Consider the following 25,514-nt stretch of genomic DNA (forward strand, 5'->3'; position numbering starts at 1 on the left):
TACAAAGAAGACATCAATAACAACAATAATAACTACAACAATAAAACAACAAGGGCAAAAACAAAGGGAAAATGAATAAATAAATATAAAAAAAACTTAAAAAAAAAAAAAAGATAAAGAGACTCATAGCATAAAAACGTGTCTCATGCTGACCCTGCCACTAACTGTCTATAACACTTGTTGAGTTATGTTCCCTTTCTGGACTTCAGTTTCGCTCTAGCATGCAATCAGGGCATTGAATCATAATTAAGTTTTTTTATTTATTTATTTTTGTTTATTTTACGAGAGCACTGCTCAGCTCTGGTTTATGGTGGTGTCAAGGATTGAACCTAGGATTTTGGAGCCTCAGGCATGAAAGTCTCTTTGCATAACCATTATGCTATCTACCCCCACCCTGAGTCATGATTACTAAAATTTGTTCTTACCTGCCCACATAAATTTAGCAAATTCTGAGTAGGAGACTAAAATCTTGTGATCCTTAGTGAGATCTTATAAAATCTCAAATGCCCTTAAATAATGAATCTAAAGAAATAAAGAATAACTGCCTGTATGTCAACCTGGTAAAATAAAATTGCTAAATTCACCATTGTTTCCTTTGTAACAGGACCAAGAATATCAAACACCAGAAGCAAGAGCACAGACTATTTTTGATTTCATCCTTTTAAAGAAGCCTTATACTTCTCTAATTCCATCAAATACAAAGGAATGACCACTTTGGCAGATGGCCACAGAGGATGTCAACAATTATTTTGAGGCAAGCAATGAACGACTTGTGAGATGAATTTTCTATTTTATGTAGAAACAAGTAGAATGATGTTATATTTTAATGAAACATCAAGGATTTTTATATAGCAGCTTATTTGGCATAGCTAAGCTAAGCTATTTCTCTTGCTCCCTTGAGCACTGTTGCAGGTCAAAAAAATAGGTTTAGCTGTTTTTGCATGTTACATCGCATATTGTAGGCCTACTTTTCATTCCTTAGTACAAAATAAAAATTAAAATGAGAGAAATTAGGTACCCATGTTTAAAAGACCATATTCCTGTCTACATATATCATATAACTACAAATACTGAATGGTCGAAGAAGTTAGATTTCTGTGTGTTTTAGAATTATCCATGCCATTTATGATTTTAGAGGGGCCAGTTCCAACATTTTCCTTATTTATCTCAACTGTTCTAACGCACTCCGAATTAGAAATGCATCCCTAACATCTCTTGCAGCTTTATATTTTGTGAGAATCCTGCATCAAAACTTATCACTGCGCAGCCAGGTGGTGGCATATATGTTACCATACACAAAGACCCAGGTTCAAGCCCCTGGTCCCAATGTAGGAGGGAAGCTTCATAAGCAGCAAAGCAGTGCTGCAGGTCTCTCTTTATCTCCACCTTCCTTCTCAATTTGTAATTTGTCTTTGTATCTATCCAAAAAATTAGTAAATAAAAATGTTTAAATCTCTAAAAAAAAGTTTTCAGTGACTAACCTGGGAAGTGGCATGGTGTATAAATCATTGGACTCTCAAGCATGAGGTCCTGAATTCAGTTCCAGCATCACATGTGCCAGGGTGATGCCTTGTTACCTATCTCTCCTTGTTTCCCTCCCGCCCTCTCTTTTCCACTTTCTCCCTCTCTCTCCCTTTCTGCCTCCCCTTCCACTCACTCTCATAAATAAGTATAAATAAATCTTTAAAAAAATATTCGTTCAACTTTGAGTTACTTTCACAGCAACTTTAAAGTTAAAGTATGTTTTGGGGGAAAAAGGATATATATATATATATATATATCTTATAAGTAATCTTATCTATCTTCATAAAAACTACTTCTTAATGGGGCCAGGAGGTGGCACACCTTGTTAAGTGCACATAGTACAAAGCACAGGGACCAGCACAAGGATCCCAGTTTGAGCCCCTGGCTCCCCATCTGCAAGAGGAGTCACTTCACAAGTGGTGAAGCAGGTCTGCAGGTGTCTGTCTTTCTCTTCTTCTCTATCTTCCCCTCCTCTCTCAGTTTCTCTCTGTCCTATCCAACAACAACAAAAAAATGGGAAAAATGGCCTCCAGGAGCAGTAGATTTGTAGTACAGGCACTGAGCCCCATTGATAACCCTGGAGACAAATAAATAAATAAACAAACAAACTTCTTTAAATTGATGAATAAAAAATTACATAAAAGTAAAATAAAAAATGGATATGTAGTGCATTAAAACTGAACTTTGCAAAGAATTTTATATGAATAAAGAAACTAGATATGATTAGAATTTTTACTTAGTGTCAGTTCATCTCGTAGTCCTCAGGTCATCTAGAAAATATATCTGCTTTTTTAAGTTGTACTTGGAAGAAAGCTTCCTAACTAATGGAGACCATAAATATTTTAAAAGCCCAGTATACAACTTTTGAATTTTCTTTTAGTAACTAGAGTCAAAATTAAATTTTGCTTTTCTGTTGGGAAAATTTCATCTGATTACATTCAAATTATTCTGCAACTCTTTGGACAGCAAATCCTGATCACTAAAGAAAAGAAACAGCAGCTGTGTTGCCCTTGCCTTAGAGTTATATAAGAACAGCATTATTACTTAGTCACTGGATTTTTTTTTAATATTTATTTATTTTCCCTTTTGTTGCCCTTGTTTTTCATTGTTGTTGTTATTGATGTCATTGTTGTTAGGACAGAGAGAAATGGAGAGAGGAGGGAAAATCAGAGAGGGGGAGAGAAAGACAGATACCTGCAGACCTGCTTCACCGCCTGTGAAGCGACTCCCCTACAGGTGGGGAGGTGGGGGCTCGAACCGGGATCCTTAAGATGGCCCTTGCGCTTTGCACCACATGCACTTAGCCCACTGCGCTACCGCCCGACTCCCAGTCACTGGGTTTTATTGAGCCATTAGTGGTTATCCACCTGCTGCCTTCTTGCAGAGAAATACGTAGACCTTTCTGAACTTCTGATAGCATATACCATCAGTTTGTATAAATTTTCAAGAAAGTTATTCCATTGCCTTCTTAAACAATTCAGTGCATTACACCCGCTCTGAAGCCTGCAAGATAGCTCAGCTGGGTACTGTGCTAGTTTGCTGTGCACACAAGCCTAACTCAACCCTTGCCCCAGGAGAGTAGGAGTTTCAGTGCTGTGGAATATTTCCCTCTGTTTTACCTTATCTATCTTAAAATATCAGCTGGGAACAGTAAAACCCCATAAAGAAGGGAAGAGAGAAAGGAAAGGAGAGAGAGAGGGAAGGGGAAAAGAAGGAAGGAAGGAGAAAGAGAGGGAGAGAAAAATAAGGGAAGAAAAGGAGAAGGAAAGGAAAGAGAGAGAGAAAGAAAGAAGAAATATAAAAAGCACTGGGGGGAAAATGCTCTAGGAAGTGGGACATTTTTCTTTCTTCCTCCCTTTTTTTTTTTTTTTTTGTGATTTAATACTGCTTTACAAAATTGTAAGACAATAGAGGTGGGCGTGATTCCATACAATTCTCACCACCAGAGTTCTGTATCTTGTCCATCGGAAACCTCAGTAATTCTCCCAAGGTCACTGATATGGGCTGATTCTGTATCATCTAAATCTATATATATATATATATATATATATATGGGCTGATTCTATATGTCTATATCATCTATAGCTACGTATACATATATAAACTTTGCCCACATTTTTCAATGGCCCTGCCTTTACCTCCTATTTAAAATTATCTCTTAATTTATTTTTTACTATATTTATTGGATAGAGACAACCAGAAACTGAGAGGGAAGGGAGAGACAGAGAGAGACACCTGCAGCTCTGCTTCACCACTCATGAAGCCTTCCGCCTGCAGGTGGGGACCGTTGACTTGAACCCAAGTCCTTGCGCATTGCAGCATGTGTGCTCAACCAGGCTCGCCACCACCTGGCCCCATCACCTCCTTCTCAGTTCACCCCACACTCACTACTACCTTGCAAGTGCCCTTCTCTCTCTATTAATCAAAACCATGCCTGGCCTTCTCTGTTGTTTTCTAGGTTGTTTCCCCTTCATTGGTGGCACAAAAATAAGAATCCTGGTGACAAACATTTCAGATCCCAGTGGAATGGGAGTACAGAGCTCCCAGGTTTACTTACCCTAACATTAACCTCTCTGGGGGAATGGACTAAAATCCTTTTTGGAGTGCAGAAAGTGGGGAGTTCTGGCTTCTGTAATTGCTTCTCCACTGGACATTTTGATGGCAGGTCAGTCCATATCTCCAGCCTATTTTCTGTCTTTCCTTAGTGGGGTAGGGCTGTGGAGAGGTGAGGTTCCAGGAAGCATTGGTGACGTTGTCTGCCCATAGAAGTCAGGATGGAATCATAGTAGCATCTGAAACTTGGTGGTTGAAAGGCAATCAAGATATGAAGCAGGGCAAAATGTTTAATAAACAGGAATCAAAAGGTAGGGATAGAGCAGGTGAGAATAGGGATTTTAGGGTAGAAGGAAGCTAGGAAGTCTATTTTAGTAATATTCCTCAGAACCCATGTCTTAGTAATCTTACCTTGAGCTTGATAGCTAGCATTGGGGGTTGGGGGGTCCAGAAATACTATCTGGGAAGATGGTATCAAAGTTGAGAGTAGAATTAAGAAGCAGTATTAGGGCAGAGAGTTGCTCATAAACCTGAAAGAAATATATAAATGCAATTAACTGTTTACCACAGTGATCTAACCTGAGGCCCATATCTATTCATATATTTAGCACAGGGTCATGTAAAACCTCAAGTCACTATCATACTGAGCTCATAGTGGATAGCCACAGCTGGGAACATTCTAGTCTACACTCACTTCAGAGCCAGTCTTCCTCAAATGGCAGAGTAGGTTGACCCAGCCTCCCTTTGGAGAGTGGGACAGCCCCTTCCATTGTCAGTTCATAGTGAGGACATGATCCAGAAGAAGCCTATGAAAGGTCTTATGATGGCGTTCCTGATGGAAATGACCAGTGATGATAGAAAGAGGCATCTGTCGACTGGGTGGTTGGTGGTGCACCTTGGTAAGCACACATGTTACAATGCACAAGGACCCAGGTTCGAGCCCCCAGTCCCCACCTGTAGGAAAAAAGCTTCGCAAGTGGTAAAACAAGGCTGCAGTGTCTACCTCTCTCCCTCTCTATTACCTACTTCCCTCTTGATTTCTAGTTGTCGCTATTCAATAAATAAATATAATAAAAGATAACAAAAAAGAAACGAAGAGGGATCTATTACAACTCTAGGCCCATATTATCTACTAGGCCCATACATATTATCTATGGGGAATCCAAGGATTCCCGGTTCAGGCTATGGGAGTGGCCTCATAGTGGCCATAACCGCTATCATTAAGTGTGTCTGTCTCTTGGGAAATAGGACATTTTCTTAAAATATTTTATAGACACTTATTTTTTAATTTTGGTCAGCAGGACTTCACCAGTATGGACCAACTTTTTCACATAGAAGGAGATAAGACAGTCAAAGGGAGGGAGGGAATGGCACCACTGAAGCTGCTCCCGCTGTGACGGGGCCTGACTCTAAAGTGGGTCATGCATGTGGCAAAGCAGACACCCTCCCAGGTGAGCTATTTTTCCAGTCCTGCAAATTTTTACTAAATGACTTTAAAAAAATCTTTATTTCAGGGCGGTAGCGCAGCAGGTTAAGTGCAAGTGGCGCCAAGCCCAAGGACCGTTGTCAGGATCCGGGTTGAGTCCCTGCTTCCCCACCTGCAGGGGAGTCGCTTCACAGGCGGTGAAGCAGGTCTGCAGGTGTCTGTCTTTCTCTCCCCCTCTCTGTCTTCCCCTCCTCTTTCCATTTCTCTCTATCCTATCCAACAACGACGACATCAGTAATAATTACAATAATAAAACAAGGGCAACAAAAGGGAATAAATAAATGGAAAAAAAGTCTTCATTTCTCAGAAATATACCATAATCTTATTAAAATTTTTCCTAGTTTTATATAATCCATAAGGACCGACACCTGCAGACCTGCTTCACCGCCTGTGAGGCGACTCTCCTGCAGGTGGGGAGCCAGGGGCTCGAACTGGGATCCTTGAGCGGGTCCTTGCGATTTGCGCCACGTGCCCTTAACCCGCTGCGCCACCGCCCGACCCCCACATATCTGTTATTTAAAGACTTGAATATGACCTTTGTGGAATTGGTTGGTATTGAACGTTGCTTCTCCACAAACAACCTACTGTGAATCTTGTTCTCTAAATTTTTTTATTTTTTATTGTATTGTTTTTTATTTTATTGTCTCTAGTTTTTTGAATCCACACATCTTACTTTGATTTCCTCAGCAAATTATCTTATTTCAGTTAGCTTTATTATTAAGAATCAGCCTTTATTTTCTTTGAACTGCATTCTACTTATGACCATTTCATTTGTAACCTACAGACATTAAAAAAAAAGTCATAATCAAAAGGGTTAAAAATCTCTTCTCTTTCAAGTTTTATTTTTGAAGCATAGTTGTGAAAACTTTCAGAAATTAAACAGGCAATAGAATATAGCAGGTCTTATTTATAAATTTGCTATAAAGGATTTAGAACAGATTAGTTCTGACTGATTAGCCAAAGATGTTCTATACTCTGTAGCTTTGTGACAATGGGCAAAGCTTTATTTATTTTTTTTTTTAATTTTATTTTGTTGGATAGAGATAGCCAGAAACTAAGAGGTAAGAGGGTGATAGAGAAGAGGAGAGAGGATAAGTGTAGATAGCATAATGACTATCCAAAGAGACTCTCATGCTTGAGGCTCTAAGGTCCCCCACACCACCATGAGCCAGAGCTGAACAATGCTCTGGTTAAGAGAGGGGGGGAGGAAGAGGGAGAGGAGAGAGAGAGCTGCAGCCCTGCTTCACCACTAGCAAAGCTTCCCTCCCCTGCAGGTAGGTGTCAGTGAGGTCTGTAACCTGGGTTTTTGTGCATTGTAACATGTGCACTAAAACCACATGTGCTACCACCCAGCCCCAGTTTTTTTTTTAACCTCTTCTCCAGTTTATATCTTTAAAACTTGAATGCTAATAATAACCTGATTATAGGAACTAAGTGAAATAGAAAATATTTTTAAAAGCTCACAGACTTAACACTTGCTTATTCTACAGTTAAGTGAATAGATAGTCTAGGTTTTTTTTGTTGATGATGTTCGTAAAATATTTGAAATGTATGAGACTATGAAACTCCTCATAGCTATGTTCAACTCTTAGAAAATAAATAATGAATGTATCCATTATAATTATTCAGAGATTTCTTCAGGGATAGTGACAGTCTGGTCTCTGAGATTATTTCATCTGGTCCTGCCAAAGCAACCATTACTTTTTCATAGCAGCATTAAGTGCTGCTGATTTTTTTTTCCATGGCCAACGAATGATGTTATAAATATCAAAATGACCCTTAGCAGGAAAAAAGTTTTATACTGTTATATCTGTAGTACTAATTGTAAATTTTGTTTATCCTGATGTTTCTCAGTAATCATCATAGAGTTCCTATTTAAAAATATGAAAATGTAGTTTATCCAAAAATCACTGTTAAAAAATATAGTTGCCATGACATCAATAGTTTTGTGAATCAGCATTCCTCAATAAAGTAATTTGGCTGAAAATAATGAATTAAAAGAAAAAAAAACATTGTTAACCTTTAAATTCCAGGAAAGCTATGTACATTTTAAATTTTGCAGAAAATTTTTCTTGGCTTTCATGAACACACTTTTTTCTTTTTTTGACTCCAGGGTTATTGCTGGGGCTCCATGCCTGCACTATGAATCCACTGCTCCTGGAGACTCTTTTTCCCATGTTGTTACCCTTGTTGTTGTGCTTGTTGTAGTTGCTATTGTTGTCATAGCTGTTGTTGTTGGATAGTACAGAGAGATGGAGAGAGGAGGGGAAGACAGAGAGGAGGAGAGAAAGATAGACACCTGCAGACCTGCTTCAGCACTTGCAAAGTGACCTACTACTTTTGGGGAGCCTGGATCCTTACTCTGGCCCTTGGCTTTGCTCCATGTGCGCTTAACCTGCTGCCCTACTGCCCGACTCCCATGAACACACTTCTTATTCAAAACTTTAACTTACTTTTTTTTTTAATAGAATACTGGGTAGTGAGTCAAGACCCCATGAATGTGCATAACCACTGAATAACCTTTCCAGCTCAGATCTTTATTCTGCATAGTTAGAGAAAGGAGAAAGTGAGAGACTTGACCAAAGCACTGCTCCACTACCCATGGAACTTTCAGTAGTGCTCCTATTTAAGTCATGTCCCAGCTTTGAAACTTTAACTTAAAATAACCACTGTTATTTGGAGAACTATTTAATATGGTGAGCAGAATGATTTTAAAATCGTTCTTCTTAGGGCCAGTGGTAGCTCACCTGGTTGAGTGCACATGTTACAAAATCTTTCGTCTTGAGATTTAACAGTTTTTATGTACATCATTCAGACATTTACTTAGTCTAAGAAACCAGTCTGATACTTCCATTAGGAAGCTTAAAAGTAAATAGCAATATTGTTCTCTGTATTGATTTTTACATGTCTGCTGTAACAAATTATCATAAATGAATTGAGTTTAACTAACAAATTTATTGCCTCATGGTTTATTATTTCTGTCTAAATCTCTTTATCAAGGAAATATTGATTTATAAGACTATAGTTTACAAGTCATATGGCGTACTATTTTTATATATCCCCAAGAATAACTATCAGGCACCTCACCCTCCACCAGACTGTCTTCTCTTCCGCTACAAAGCACTGTTCCCCCAAACCCCTCTCAACCCCCTTCTTCCTACCTTCCCTGATGTTAGTCCTTGAATCTGCTGAGATAGACCAGTTTATCATGTTTCACCCTATATTTTCCCTTGCTTGCTTCTTCAGTTTCGCTTGTGAGTGAGATCATCCAATATTGGTCCTTCTGGCTTATTTCACTTAGTATAATCACTTCCATTTCCATCCATGTTGTTAATAAAAGTCAGTACCTCACCTTTCCTTATAGCTGATAGCATTCTGTTGACATCATGACTTTCTTATCCCCTCATCTACTATTGGATACTTGGGCTTTTCCCAAAAATCTTGGCTATTACTGTACCACAATAAACATAGGTGTGCATAAATCTTTTCAGATACTTATATTTGTAGTATTTTGCTAAATACCTAAGACAAGACCTGCAAGACACACAGCAGGACTAATTTTTGTGGTTTTGAGGAATCACCAAACTGTTCTACATGTGTTGGCCCAAATTCAATTCCTAGCGGCAATGTAAACTTCTTTCCACCCCGTCCTCAACAGTGCTTGACGTTTCTTTCCTTTTTGGTTTATGCCATTTTTATAGGCGGGAGACTGTAGCTCATTATCTTAATTTGCATTTTTCTGATGACCAGTGAGCATTATTTTTTTGTAAGTTGTTATCCTTCTGAATATCTTCAGTGAAAAGTCTATTCAGGTCTTCTACCCATTTTGAAAACTAAGCATATTAATAAAAAATAGATAAAAAGAGACTGAGTTATCTTCCCAGACTCTCTCATAGTTGTCATGGATTTTTTAGCGCCGGGAAGATAGCATAGCAGCTTACACAATAGACCTTGACACAGCCCAGAGATTCTAGATTTATTTCCCAGAACTACCATAATCCAGAACTGAACAGCTCCAGTCAAAAAAGCAGAAACAAATTAGATGATTGTCACAGAATTTGTATATAATAAAATTTGTGGTGTACACTGTTATTTCAGCACTTCAAGAAAAGGATTTCTGTGTATGTCTGGGTTTCAGGAAGGAAAGGAATGCACAGATTCCTGTTGTGGGGTCCTTGTGCCTTTCCATACTCTATACTTGTATCAGAAAAATTCCCAAAACACACTCTTCTTGCTGCAGTTAAAACCTGCTTCCGTCCCCACCTGCAGGGGAGTCGCTTCACAGGCGGTGAAGCAGGTCTGCAGGTGTGTATCTTTCTCTCTCCCTCTCTGTCTTCCCCTCCTCTCTCCATTTCTCTCTGTCCTATCCAAGAACAACAACAATAATAACTACAACAACAACAACAACAAAAATCAAGGGCAACAAAAGGGAAAATAAATAAATAAATGTAAAACCTGCTTCCGATTTAAGTATGTAATTAATGTTTATAAAGGGGATCTAAAAAGTTGCAATTAACCCCTCTGCTTGTCAGTGGCACCCAGAAGGAAAGGTATTGAAAAGCAAAGCAGTTCTGAAGTGAACTCAGTTTTATACCTTTGACTTAAAGCATTATCCGAAAGTGTGACACAGAGTGTAAACAGAGACAGACTAGACAATTCGCAGTACAGAAAAATAGAAATAAATTCATTATTTCCTAGAACTGTTTAGGAATCTAAAGTAGTTAAGGCTTTGGTTTATATTTTTATCTCATTTTCCAAACAAAGGGCAAAACTTTGGGGAAGGAATAACTAAGTACATGTTAGATAAATAGTTGACCATGTATGTAAGGGGTGGACTTGACTTTCTAAACTATGAAGAAAATTACTAAAGTAGTAGTTCTCTCCCTGTGTTTCAGCATAATGTGGGGACCTTTTTAAGCCACAGTTGTTTTGGACCTATGACTACTGCTTATTCTCACTTCTGCCAATTAGCAGCAGTGTGACTTTAAAAATTATTTAGTCTATAGAATCTGGAATTGGAGATAATGTAAGAGTAGTGAACTTTAGGGACACAGGAGGAGGCATGGGCACAAAATGCATAGCTTATAGTATGAGGTCCCGAGTTCAGTCTCCAGCATGACATTAAGAGATGGGGATGGGGGTTACAAAACAGATAAAACATCATAGTCAGAGAAGTGCCTTGGTCTCGCATTTAATAAATCAGTAGAATAGAGTGCTTCTGGATAAGATTGTGCCTCACAAAAGTTAGAAATAAAATATTCTCTTAGAGATGCGGTGTTCTAATTAGGAAAAATTCTGAACTGGAAAATAAGGGATTTCCAAAGGTAGATAAATGAAACAAAAAGGACTTTATGCTATAAGGAACACCAATAACAATGAAGTGAATACCTTATAATACTTCTTTCTCCCTTCTTTATTCATTCCTTATTTTTCCTCATGTAATTTATTAATAAGAGAGAGAAAACCAGGGCATGATCACGCTGGCAGTTATGGTGCTGTCTGCTGAACTCTGGACTGCATGCTTGAGAGTCCAGCACTTTATCTGCTATGCCACCTCCCAGGCCGCAGACTGATTTCTTAGGTAGGGGATTTAACATCAATAAAGTATTCTCAGTGAGACTGATTAGCCATTTCCTAGGAGTGTGACAAGGGTAGTTATGGTGTTGATTGCGGGTAGGAGTGGCTATGAAAGTCTTACAGATTAAAATACCTTTCAGGTCTGTTCTGACTCTGCTATGCTTTGTAAATAATCGACAGTCAGTTCTCTGTTATTGTTTATCCAACTGTATGTATCAGAACTGTCTATGTAGCAAAGGCTATAAGCCTTTCTCTTAAAAATATCTCTTGATGTATTCTACAAGCCTGAGTTCAGTTTCATTTGTTTCAGTATTTTAAAAATTCCCCTTTTGATTTCTTTATTTATTGATTTTTTTTTCTGGTAGTATGTTGCCTAATTCCAAATTATTTGCATTCCCCAGCTTTCCTCCTCTTATTAGTTATAATTTCATATCATTGTCATCAGAAAAATGCTTACTATATATAATTTTTCTCTTCTTGAATGTCCTGAGACTCAATTTTTTGGCATATTGTACCATACACCTAGCAAATGTTCAATGTGCGTTTGAGAAGTGTTCACATTCTGCTGCTTTTGAATGGAATGTTTGTTCAGTACATGTCTCTTGGGCCCATTTGATCTGCAGTGTTATACAACCCTGCTATTTCCTAACTGAGTTTAAGTCTAAATTAGTCCATCCACTGTTAGGAATCCAAAAATGGATGATATATTGCTTAGGATTGTTTCATGTGTATGTGGCTCACTGAGACTGAATACTTTTTCTAATATTTTACTGTCCTTCAAAATTTTCTTTCTTTTCCCTTCAAAATTTTTGACTGGCTTCTCTTGTCACTTCTAATATGCTCCAATATCCATTCCTCTAAATTTTCATTTAGATTCTACACCTTAAAGTTCAGTAATTAAAAAAGAAAAGTAGTAATTAGTAAGAGAAAGAAGGGAGAGAGAAAGAGAGAGAGAGAAGAGGGAATTTGAGAAAGAGAGCCAGGGCATCACTGTGGTACATGCATGCTGGGGATTGATTCACTTCAATAATTTTAATTAAATTCTTTAAAAAAAATAACTGGGAGCTTGAAGAAACAGCATGAGGGTTATGCAAAAAAAAAAAAAAAAAAACATGAATGCCTGAGGTCTTAGGTTCAATCCCCAGCACTAACCTAAACCAGAGCTGAACAGTGATTTAGGTTAAAATAAATAAATAAATAATTGGCATATAGTTGACATATAGCATCATATTTGTTTTGGTCCATAGCATCATAATTTGATTTTTGTTTACACTGTGAAATGAACACCGCAATAAATCTGGTTAACATTGTTACCATTCATAGCTAACTTTTTTTTGCTTCTGATAAGAATTTAACTGGAAGGTTGTGCCTTTATCTCATTTCTTACTCTGGAAACCACCAATCTGTTCTCTGTAATTTGAGATTGTTTTCACTTGTTAGGCATTCACACATCAACATATGGCATTTGTCTTTCTATGCCTAACTTACTGCACTTAGCATAATGAAAAGATTTTCTTCTTTATTATGAGTGAATAATATTCTATTAAAGATACATATATATGAATACATTCTTTATTAATTCATCCATAAGTGGACACCTAGGTTGCTTTCCTAGCTTGGCTAATATAAATAGCACTGAACTGAACATGAGGGATGCCGTTGTTTCTTTGAGTTAGTGTTTTATTTATTTATTTTTCATTTGTTTTTATTAGTGAATTAATTTTGATTTATAAAATTATAAGATAACTGTATAATTCCGTATGGTTCCCACTACCAGAGGTCTGTGTCCTCACCCCTATCATTGGAAGCTGCAGTAGTTTTCCAAAGTTCACCAATAAGGGCTGATTCTCTATCTATAGCTATGTATATCTGTCTATCTCTATCTCTATCTATAATGTGTGTGTGTGTGTGTGTGTGTGTATGTGTTTATATATACCCATACATTTATTTTCCAGTTTTTTCTTTTTATTTTCTTTGTATGAAAACCCAGAGGTGGAATTGCTGAATCATTTGGTAGTTCTATTTTTAAGTTTTGAGGAAAACACTTTACTGTTTTCCATAGTGGCTGCATCTGTTAACATTCCCAACAGTACAGAGTTTCCATATTCTTTTAATCATTGTTATCTTTTTGATAATAGTTTTTCTAACAAAAATAAGGTATATATTATTGTAATTTTTATTTTCAGTTCCATGATAAATAGGAATTTTTATTATCTTTAATGTGTCTGCTAATCATTTCTATGTCTTCTTTGGAAAAAAATGCCTAGTCCAGATTTTCCACCAATTTTTTGGCTGGTTTATTATTATTATTATTGCTTTCAACTTCTGTGGGTTCTTTATATGCTTTACATTGTAAAGCTTTATCAAATATATGATATTATATATATAATTTAAGTATTGTCTCCCATTCTACAAGTGGTCCTTATATTTCAATAATTTCATTTGCTGTAGAGTTAGTCATTCTTCTTTGAATTTTTGTTAGCATTTGCCAATGAGACTTTGTGTCTGAACTTCTGTCAAGAAGTTTTAATTGCTGATTCAATTTCACTAGTAAATAGTCTGTTTAGATGTGCTGTTTCTTCATGGTTCATTCTTAGTAAAGTATATGTTTCTAAGAGTGTGTCCATTTCTTTAAGGTTATCTAGTTCGGCATATAATATCATGTTAGTGCCTTATGAACTTTTGGTATTTCTATTGTAATATAACCTTTTTTATTTTGATTTTATCAATTTGAGTCCTCTTGTTTTCCTTTTCTAACTAGGTTTTTTTTTTTGTTTTCCAAAACATCAGCTATGAGTTTCATTTGGGATTTTTGTCTTTTCAGTAAAATTTTATGCATGTATGATAAATGAACTAAATTTTCTTTCATTCTGTTCTTTGATATTTTCATCCTCATTCTAACTTACCAAGTTACTTATTTTTCTCCTTTTCTTCCTCCTCCTCCCTACTTGATGTGTAAAGTTAGACTACTTGTTTGATTTTTTTCCCCTAGTTGTTGTGGTATTTATTGATGAGAACTCATTTAAAAACTACTTTGGGGGAGGAAGTCATGGCTCACCAGGTAAAACACACACATTATGCATGAAAACCTGGGTTAGTCTCAGTCCCCAACTGCAGGGTGGAAGTTTCATGACTGGAAGAGCAGTGTTGCCACTGCGTCCCCTTTTCTCTGTCTCTCTCTTCCTCCTCCCTCTCACCCTCTATTAAAAGGAAAGGAGAAAATGACCATTTTTCCTTGGAATAGTGGTGCAGGTACAAAGTCCCAGCAATAATACTGGTTGCAAGGAAAAAAATTAAAAAGAAGGAAAAGGGGCAGGTGGGGGTGGGGAGAATACAGGTCCAAGAAGGATGACAGAGGAACTAGTGAGGGTTGTATTGCTATATGGAAATTGAGAAATGTTATGCATGTACAAACTATTGTACTTACTGTCAAATGTAAAACATTAATTCCCCAATAAAGAAATTTTTAAAAAATCAAAGAGGAAGGCAGGGGTAGATAGCATAGTGGTTATGCAAAGAAACTGTCATGCCTGAGGCTCCGAAGTCCCACCAGGTTCAATCCCCCGCACCACCAGCGTACTCTGGTGTTTTTCTGTGTCTTTCTCTCTCTGCATCTCTCTCAAAAATAAAATAAATAAAATACTTTTTAAAAGATCAAAGGAGAAAACAAAAAAAAAAAAAGGAGGAAAGGGAGCTCCTTTTGATACATACCTTATATCTGTATTTTTAAAAATTTTTGTCAAAGTGTATTTTACTGCTTTATATTATTTTTGAGCCATTAATTATTCAGAAACCTCTTTAAGCATTTTTAATATGTTTAAAATTCATAACAAAATATCAGTTTTTTTTTCTCTTGAGGGATTATTGAATTACAGCACAGTTTTTTATACAGGGCACAGTGTCTCATCTCCTTAGTAAAACTCTCATTCCCCAGCTTGGGTCATCCTTTTCCACCATCATGCACCAGGACCTCAAAAAATGTATCATTTTTAGAAGACTTTTTTCTAGTCTTTTTAAAAAATCTATTCTAATATAAATATCGTATAAATTTTTGGACCTTTATACTAAGTCTGGGATTTGATAGATGTAACTCTTTCAAATTTAATCTTATTTATAAAATGGAAACACCGACAAGACCATAGGATAAGAGAGGTACAACTCCACACAGTTCCCACTGCCAAAACTCCATATCCCATCCCATCCCCTGATAGCTTTCCTATTCTTTTTATTCTTTTTATTGTTTTTGTAGTTATTGTTGTCGTTGTTAGATAGGAGAGAGAGAAATGGAGAGAGGAGAGGAAGATGGGGAGAGAAAGACAGACACCTGCAGACCTGCTTCACCGTTTGTGAAGTGACTCCCCTGCAGGTGGGGAGCTGGAGGCTCAAACCAGGATCCTTATGCCCATCCTTGCACTTTGTGCCATGTGCACTTAACCTGCTGCACTAATGCCGACCTTCAGCCCACATTTTCTTGTTTGTAAATTTGTCTCATTTTTTTTATTATGGGACTGGGACTGGGCTGTGGTGCACTTGGTTGAGTGCACACGTTACATTGTACAAGGACCCAGGTTCAAGGCCCCTAAACCCTACCTGTAGGGGGAACTTCACAAATGGTGAAGAGCTGCTGCAGGTGTCTCTCTTTCTCCCTCTCTGCCTCCCCTTGCTGCTCTCAATTTCTCTCTGTCTTATTAAATTTAAAAAATGTATATGATGTACAGGATTTAAATGATATGCTTTAAAGAATTTTGATTTCTTTTTTAAAGGTAAATTTTCTTTTTAAAAAAGTTTTATTTATTTACTTATTATTGGATAGCGAAATTGAGGGGAGGGAAAAGATAAAGAGAGAGATAGCTGCAGCACTGCTTCACCACTTGTGAAGCTTTCCCCTGCAGGTGGAAACCAGGGGCTTGAACCTGGATCCTTGCGTACAGTAATGCGGATGCTTAACCAGGTGTGCCATTGCCTGGCCCAAAATCTTGATTTCTTTTTTTTAAAATATATTTTATTTATTTATTAATGAGAAAGGTAGGAGGAGAGAGAGAAAGAACCAGGCATCACTCTGGTACATGTGCTATTGGAGATTGAACTCAGAACCTCGTGCTTGAGAGTTCAGTGCTTTATCCACTGCACTACCCCCCAGACTAAATCTTGATTTCTTTATATCTCTCTTTAAAAATTATTTATTTGGGTAGGGGTAGATAGCATAATGGTTATACAAACAGACTCTCCTACCTGAGGCCCCAAAGTCTCATGTTCAATCCCCTACACCACCAGAGCTGAGCAATGTTCTGGTAAATAAAAATAAAATAAATTCGTAACAATAAATAATTTGTATATGGTGGAAGATTTTTTTTTATTCCCTTTTGTTGCCCTCATTGTTTTATTGTTGTAGTTACTGTTGTCACCGTTGTTGGACAGGATAGATAGAAATGGAGAGAGGAGGGGAAGACAGAGAGGGGGAGAGAAAGATAGACACCTGCAGACCTGCTTCACCGCCTGTGAAGCCACTGCCCTGCTGCAGGTATGGAGCTGGGGGCTCCAACCGGGATCCATACTCTGGTCCTTGCGCTTTGCGCCACGTGTGCTTAACCCGCTGCGCTACCGCCCTACTCCCGGGGAAGATTATTTTATAGTGAGAACATTAGCGAAGGTTATAATATGTGAAAAGCAAACAAAGCCAGTTTACCTAGAACATGGGAATTATCAGAATGAATTTGTTATTGATGTACATGAAAATATAAAAAAAATTAAAATTTAACCAGTAAAATTAAATATTGAAAATAAATGACAGTTTTAGGACCTGGAGATAGTTCACCTGGTACAACATGGCACATACCAAGTGCAGGACTCTGGGTATGAGCCCTGCCACCAAGTAGGAGCTCCATGGACAGCACGGGGGCGGGGAGGAAGTTCCATCAATGGTGGCGGGGGGAGCTATGGTGTTTCTCCTCTTTCCCTCGCCCTTTCACATCTTTATCTCTAAAGACCAAAATGGGAGCTAGAGAGAGAAAAATGGGTGGGGCATGTGCTTTGCCATGGACTTCCCAGGTTTAAGCCCTGGCACCATGTGGAGAGTCCCTTGACACGAGCGAAGTTCTGCTGCTATTGTGTCTTGCCCTCCACCCAACCACCCTCCATATTTGAAATGAAATAATGGCCCTAGAGAGGTGCAATTGTACATATACAGGAACTCACCCCCGCCACCGCCGCAGAAAAAAAAAAGAAAAGAAAAGAAAGAACTAAAAAGTCAGTCTAGAAACAGTGGTATCATGCGTGCACAAGGGCTGGGTTTAAAAAAGAGGTAATAGGAAGTCGGGCGGTAGCGCAGCGGGTTAAGTGTATGTGGCACGAAGTGTAAGGACCAGCGTAGGGATCCGGGAGGGGAGTCGCTTCACAGGCGGCGAAGCAGGTCTGCAGGTGTCTCTCTTTCTCTCCCCGTCTCTGTTTTTCCCTCCCCTCTCCATTTCTCTCTGTCCTATCCAACACAACAGTAACAACACTGCTCATACTAATATATGACCTTGGTAAATTATGGGGGAGGGCTGTGCAGTGACTCTACCAGTTGAATGTACATATTATCAAATGCAAGGACCCAGCATCAAGCTCCTAGCTCCCATGCGCAGAGTGCAAGCTTAATAATCAGCGAAGCAGGCCTGCTAGTGTCTCTGTCTCTTTCCTTCTCATTCTCCCCTTCCCCTATTTTTCTCTGTCCTATCAAATAAAGTAAATAACAATTTTAAAAAGGGAGAAAAAATATGGGGACTTAGCTTTTTTTAAATAAAATTTTATTAAAATTTACTTATTAATGATAGCTAGAGAGGACAAGGGTTGTTGGCATTGGAGTCTAGACCAACAGGCTATAAGGTGTATGTCTTTGACCACTGCCACACACATACTTTTTAAATTGTTGTTGCAACTAGTTTAAACTTAGCAATGAGATCTCCAAACTATATTGCCAAGTGACAAAATGAGGTTGGCATTTTGAAAAGATTGTTTTGACTATGGTGTAAACAATAAATTGAAAATGCTGTAACTGGAAATAAGTAGTCCATTTACAAAAAATCAGAAATGTTACTCAGATCTAGATCTAGGGTTATGATGGCTTATATGTACAATAGTCTCTAGATGCAAAAGATGTCAAGCTATTACCGTATCAGGAGATAGCGCTTAGCATGGAGTATGAAGCAGACAGGAAGGAAAGTTAGGGCATTTTGTTTGATTGACAAGGTAAAATGTCAATAAAATTAGGGTGATAGATTCAGGTGGGAAAAAGTTGTTGAGTTTTGTTTGAAAAGCACAAAAGGTACCCAAATTAAATTATACAGAATACAGAGATACTTGTGAACCTGGAATTCAGAAGCATTTGTGAATCAAGAGAAAGATCTAAGCTGAAAAGTAGAAAAATGAGGAAAATGTAGAATTACCAAGCATTTTTAAAAACACAGCTTTAGTTCCAGATAAAAATGCCATGACACAAATTTATAGTGTGTGTGTGTGTGTGTGTGTGTGTGTGTGTGTGTGTTGTCAAGGACCAGCAAGGATCCCGGTTCGAGCCCTCGGCTCCCCACCTGCAGGGGAGTCACTTCACAAGCGGTGAAGCAGGTCTGCAGGTGTCTGTCTTTCTCTCCCCGTCTTCGCCTCCTCTCTCCATTTCTTTCTGTCCTGTCCAACAACAACATCATCAATAACAACAATAACCACAACAACAATAAAAACAAGGGCAACAAGGGAAAATAAATAAATATTAAAAAAAGAAAAATGGAAAGGAGAAATATTCTTGGGAGGAAAGATAAAAGATTACAGATATTTAGAACTTAGCCTTTCCCTATTTTTTAAAATTTTTTATTTATTTTCCCTTTTGTTGCCCTTGTTTTTTTTTTTTATTGTTGTTGTAGTTATTATTGATGTCGTCATTGGTAGGACAGAGAGAAATGGAGAGAGAAGGGGAAGGCAGAGAGGGTGAGAGAAAGACAGACACCTGCATAGCTGCTTCACTGCCTGTGAAGTGATTCCCCTGCAGGTGGGGAGATGGGCTCCAACCAAGATCCTTCCGCTGGTCCTAGCGCTTCACCCCACATGCACTTACCCCACTGAGCTACCACCCAACTCCCAGCCTTTCCCTATTTGCCTGCTCTGTTTCATGTGGGGTGTGTGTGTGTTAAATAAAATATTTAACAGTGCTCACTGTTAAGTATGTTGGGATAAGGGAAGAGGCAAATGGAACTGAAGAATCTTGATTTGTTTATATTAGAAAATAAAAGTGAGAAAATTATCTGGAAATGATTAACAAGATGATGTATTCGAGGAAGTTGTCATGTTGGGAGGTGGTTGTGGAGAATGAGGAAGATTTGGAGTTATGAGAAGATACTGGAGATACCCTGCTTAGAGAGTTCAAGAGAGAACCAGAATTTTAATTTTTGTTTTGTCTTTTACTATGTATTGATATTAGACTAAAGTATCATTTTTCACTTTTCGGTGCCTTTTTTTGTTTGTTTTGTTTGTAGACTATATAGAATAGTAGTGACTTGGTGTAGAGTAGGGTTGGGGTCATCTAGCCTATAGGCTATATAATAACTTAAATCATTTGGGGTGTCAGGCTGTAGTGCAGCAGGTTAAGTGCACATAGCGCAAAACTCGAGGACCAGTGTAAGGATCCTGGTTTGAGCCCCGGGCTCCCCACCAGCAGGGGAGTCGCATCACAAGCCGTGAAGCAGGTGTGCAAGTGTCTATCTTTCTCTCCCCATCTCTGTCTTCTCCTCCTTTCTCCATTCTCTCTGTCCTATTTGGCAGCACCATCAATAACAACAATGATAATAATCACAGCAATGATTAAAAACAACAAGGGCAACAAAAAGAGGAAAATAAATAAATAAATAAATAAATAAAAATAAGAAAGAAAGAAATCATTTGGCCTGGCCCTGTTGAGGCAACTAACTGGAACCTTTTTTTTTCATAGAAACATTAAATGCTAATTTCTTTAAATTGATTATTTTGTATGGCTTGCAAAAAAAAATATTTTGTTAGAGAAACGGTTCCCTTCCCCATGGAGTAGAGAAAACAGAACAGTATTTCAGGAAAAGTGGGGGAAATATTATTTTAATGTCAGAACCAAGCAAAGACAATACATGAAAGAAAAACTATAGTTTTTAGTTTCACATGGAAACTTGCATTGAAAAACTCCTAAATAAAATATTAACAGATTAAAATGAGTAATGTCTATTGGTGTGAGTATTAGTATCCCTGGAACATGATGTACGCTGCTTATCTAAGGAATTCAATAACGATTCAGTTTTTTTTAGTGATTTAATAGTAACTTACAAAATTATAAGATGATAGGGTTATAATTCCACACCATTCCCACCACTAGAGTTCTGTGTCCCCATCCCCCTCTAGCAGAAACTACAATAGTTTTCCTCAGGTCACAGATCTGGGTGAAGTTTATATTTGTATCAAATTATTCCATTTATATGAGATACCTACCATGCTAAAACATAGAAGCGTAATAAGCCCTATAAATCGTCTAATCAATGGGGAGCCTGTGGCTGACAATATGGTGGGTGCTCTGCATCTCAAAACTTCAGTGGCCAGAGCTCGTGTTCATTGTGATGTCCACAAAAATATAAAAGGCAACGAGGCAAGGAAAACACCACCTGGAGGTAATGAGTATTTCTGGTAGTGATACTCTCACGGGGCATGTGTATGTTCAGCTCATCAAAATATGTACATGAGAGATGCACAGTATTTTATTGTCACTGGAACTAGGCCAGTCCAAGCAGCTTTTACAGATATAAGGAGAGAGACAGGGAAAGAGACACAACAACACCAAAACTATAATATTTCTGTATGGTACTAAGTTCAAGCCTAGGCTGTGGGAATGAGAAAGCAAGCAACCTCCCAGATGAGTTATCACAACTCATTTTTTATATACCAAGAATACCTTAATAATGCTGAAAGTGACATGATTCTACTACAAAGCTGCAAAAGCCAAACAGGAAAATATTATTATACAAAGAATTAAATAATACACTAAGCACCCTGTTAAACACACATAGTACTAAGCGCAAGGATCCGTGTTGGAGCCCCTGGCTCCCCACTTCACAAGCAGATCTGCAGGTGACTGTTTTTCTCTCTTCTCTCAAATTCTCTCTGTCCTGTCCAAAAAAAAAAAAAATACATATATATATATATATATATATCTGACAGGAGCAGCGAATCTGTAGTCCCCTCCTCACACTGAGACCAGCAATAACTGTGGAGGCAAAAGTAAAGAAATAAATTTTCTTTTAAATGCTTCCTAAATTGAGAAAAAAGAAAATAGAGTCTTCTGGGAGCTGTGGAATCATGCATTCACAAAACCCAAAGCACACACACATAAACTGTTTTTATACTGCTTTCTTTCTGATTTGTATTTTCCTTTGTCAACATTTTTTTACCCTATAAATTGAAGTGTACCTTTTTTTAAGTCAGCATCTTGGTCTTTTAACAGAGGAATAAAATTCTCTTATATGAATTGTGACTGTTTATGTATGTATATGTACTCTTTCCTGCCCTGTCGTTGTTTAGTTTTCTACTTATTACTGCTTCAATATTTGTTCATCTTACTTCTTTTCCCACCTTCGATTAAGCTGTCCCAATTTATTTCTGTATTCTGGTTTTTATTTTGTGATTTGGAAATCTGACATCTGATTTCAAGTTTTGTGCTTGCCCTCTTACATAAGCATTTATGTGTTTACTCTGTTGTTGTTACAGCGTTCCCCAAGCAGAGGTGTTAGTAGTGGGCTAAGGCAGTAGCAGCTGTCTGATCCTCTCTTTGATTAAGATTGCTTAAGTCTAAAATCTGAAGCTTAAAAAGAAAAATGAATACTAAACAGAGACCTTCTATTTTAAAGCAGCTACTTCCCCCATCTGCTCTTGAAACCAGTCACTCAAGTTTTTTGTCACTTTGTACAACAAAGGAATAACTGGAGGAAAGCATAGAATGTTGTTTGGATTTCTTTGAGATGGTAACCTTTCTTCACTACATGTTCACAAGTTCAGATACAAACCTAACTTTTACCATTTTATTAAGGGGTTAATGGTTTGCAGTGCAGTTGTTGACACATGGGGGCAATTTCTTGTCTCCCCATACTCTCTTCAAACTTGGGTCCTTTCCACTGTCATGCACCAGGACCCTAACTCACTCTGTATCTTCTGCCTCCCTCTCCTTTCCCAGAAGCCTTTGCTTTGGTACAATGCACCACACCCATTCCAGATTTCACCTTGTGTTTTCTCTTCTGTCTGTATTTCTTAAGTTCTGCCGTAAATGAGATCATCTTAGATGTTTTCTTCTCTCTTAAGCTTCTCTCACTTAAGCTCCTTCAAATTCCAGTCAAGATGAGGCAAAGGAGATGAATTCAACATCTCCTTTGAAAACATCAAAGGAGAAAGAAAACATCAAAGCTGAAAAACATCCCATTGTGTATAAATATCACAACTTTCTTAGCCATTCATTCGTCTGTTGCTGGGCATCTGGGTTCCTTCCAAGCTTGGGCTCTTAAAAATTGTGCCCCCCGTGAACATAGTTGTAGATGAATTTCCTTAGATGTGTCTTCTTGTTTCCTTTGGATAAATCTCCAGGAGGAAAATTACTGGGCCATAGGGTTTATCCATTTCTAGTGTCCTGAGGAATCTCCAGACTAGGGTTGAACCAATTTAAATTCCCACCTGCAGTGTCAGGACTACCCACTATGACCAGTACTGTTCAACATAGTCATGGAAGCCCTAGTCATAGCAATCAGGTAAAAGAAATGAATTAAAGGGATACAGATTGACAGAGAAGATATAAACTGTCACTGTATGGAGATAGAATGCTACACATAGGAGATCCCAAAGAGGGCTAGGAACACAGCATGATGGTTATGCAAAAGACTGTCCTGCCTGGGGCTGTGAGGTCCCAGGTTTAGTCCCCAGCACCACCATAAACCAGAGCTGAGCAGTGCTAAAGTCTTTCTTTGTGTGTCTTTCTCTCTGTAACTCTAGCTCATTAAAATAAGAAATAATTTTTTTTTTAAATGGGAAAGATTAAGGGAGTCAGGTGGTAGTGCACTGGGCTAAGCATACATAGCACCCACTCAAGGATTCCAGTTCGAGCCCCCCGGCTCCCCACCTGCAGAGGAGTTGCCTCACAGGCGGTGAAGCAGGTCTGCAGGTGTCTATCTTTGTCTCCCCTCTCTGTCTTCCCCTCCTCTCTCCATTTCTCTCTGTCCTATCCAACAATGAAAGACATCAACAATAAGGATAATAACCACAACAAGGCTACAACAACAAGGGCAACAGAAGGGGAAAAAAATGGCCTCCAGGAGTATTGTATTCATGGTGTAGTCACTGAGCCCCAGCAGTATCCCTGGAGGCAAGGAAAAAAAAAAGGAATTGACTTAATTTGTTTGTGTTCATTTTTTAAGAATCAAAATGCTTTATAGACTAACATGATTATTACTACTTGTAATAGTCAGTAGAAGCACAAAAATATAAATGAAATATTTACTAGATATTGTTATGGCACTGTTAGTATAGGAGTGAAAACAAAAAGTTTTGTAGGACTTTGTTATGAAAAAGATTAATCCAAAGACTATTTAAGTGTAAGTTTTATTTTAGTTTTTTAAAAATATTTATTCCCTTTTGTTGCCCTTGTTTTATTGTTGTAGTTATTATTGTTGTTGTTCTTGGATAGGACAGAGAGAAAAATGGAGAGAGGAGGGGAAGACAGAGAGGGTAAGAGGAAGATAGACACCTGCAGACCTGCTTCACCACTAGTGAAGTGACTCCCCTGCAGGTGGTGAGCTGAGGGCTCGAACCGGGATCTTTAGGCTGGTCCTTATGCTTTGCACCACCTGAGCCTAACCTGCTGTGCTACCACCCAACTCTCTATTTTATTTTTTATTAATCCAGGGCTGTTGCTGGGACTTGTCCCCTGCATGGTGAATCCATGGTTTCTGGTGAGCATTTTCATTTTCCCTTCCATTCCCTTTTCTTCTTGATAGAACAAGAGAAAAATGTTAGAGGGAAAGGGGAAATAGAGAGGGGGAAGACGGGTGGTGGCACACATAGTTGAACGCACATGTTTTATGTGCAAGGACCCGGTTTGAGCACCTGGCCGCCTTCCTGCAGAGGGAAAGCTTTGCAAGTGGTGAGGCAGGGCAGCAGGTGTCACTCTATCTCTCCCCCTTTATATCTCCCTTCCCTCTCAGTTTCTGGCTGTCTATCCAATACAAAAATAAAGATAATAAAATTAAAAAAAAAAAAGGAGAGAGAAAGAGAGACACCTCTAGATCTGCTTCGGTACTCATGAAGCTTCCCTATGCAGATGTGGACTGGGGCTTCAACCCTGCTCCTTGCACATGTGGGCTCTCAACCAGGTACACCACCACCCAACCCTTAAATGGAAGACACAATTTAAAAAAATTTTTTATTTATAAAAAAGAAACATTGACAAAACCATAGGATAAGAGGGGTACAACTTCACACAATTCCCACCACCAGAACTCCGTATCCCATCCCCTCCCCTGATAACTTTCCTATTCTTTAACACTCTGGGAGTATGGACCCAGGGTCATTATGGGGTGCAGAAGGTGGAAGGTCTGGTTTCTGTAATTGCTTCCCCACTGAACATGGGCGTTGACAGGTTGATCCACACTCCCAGTCTGCCTCTCTCTTTCCCTAGTGGGGCAGGGCTCTGGGGAAGTGGAGCCCTAGGACACATTGGTAGGGTTGTCTGCCCAGGAAAGTCTGGTCGGCATCATGCTTGCATCTGGAACCTGGTGGTTGACAAGAGAGTTAACATACAAAGCCAAACAAATTGTTGACCAATCATGGACCTAAAGGCTGGAATAGTGCAAATGAAGAGTTGGGGGCCCCTCCATTTTGTAGGCATATTTTAGTTATATTCTGAAGGGCCTGTGGCTATACTAGTTTTTTTGTTTGTTTGTTTTGCCTGAGCCTAAACTCTGATATGCAGGTGGATCCTAATTATTGTCTGGGGAGGTGGTGTCATGGCTGGCAGAAGGACCAGAAAGCTGGATCAGGGAAGAGAACAGCTCCCAAATATGGGAAAGGTGTATACATATTGTTGACAGTAAACCCCATAATTTGATGTGGTCTGGGGCCCATATTCAGCTTAGGAGCCTATGTGACCTCTGCATCCCTGTAGATCTGAGCTCACATTCTGTGGTCATCAGTAGGAACATTCCAAGCTGCCCCAATATCAGGACCCATCTTCCTCAGGTGTAGCATAGAGTATGTTGTCCATCTTCCCTTCAGAGGATGGAACATTCTCTAGCATTGTTGATCCAAGTTGAGGGCAAGGTCTGATGGTGGCCCACAGAGGGGTCTGTTGTGG

At 38.6% G+C, this 25,514-nt stretch overlaps 1 protein-coding gene across 2 annotated transcripts in view; it reads left to right on the forward strand.

Annotated features, from left to right (window-relative positions):
• Nucleotides 1–25,514, forward strand: part of MBD5 (methyl-CpG binding domain protein 5) — a 400,595-nt gene that overhangs the window by 199,691 nt on the left and 175,390 nt on the right. The window contains exon 1 of one of the 2 annotated variants that reach the window (XM_016187753.2): nucleotides 24,063–24,114. The exons of the other annotated variant lie outside the window; for it this stretch is intronic. The gene's annotated coding sequence lies outside the window, so the exon portion shown is untranslated. Of the gene's footprint in view, nucleotides 1–24,062; nucleotides 24,115–25,514 lie in introns of those variants that run through there. 2 annotated transcript variants of the gene reach the window in all.

The sequence above is a fragment of the Erinaceus europaeus genome, chromosome 18 (genome assembly GCF_950295315.1).
Source record: "Erinaceus europaeus chromosome 18, mEriEur2.1, whole genome shotgun sequence".
Lineage (NCBI taxonomy): Eukaryota > Metazoa > Chordata > Mammalia > Eulipotyphla > Erinaceidae > Erinaceus > Erinaceus europaeus.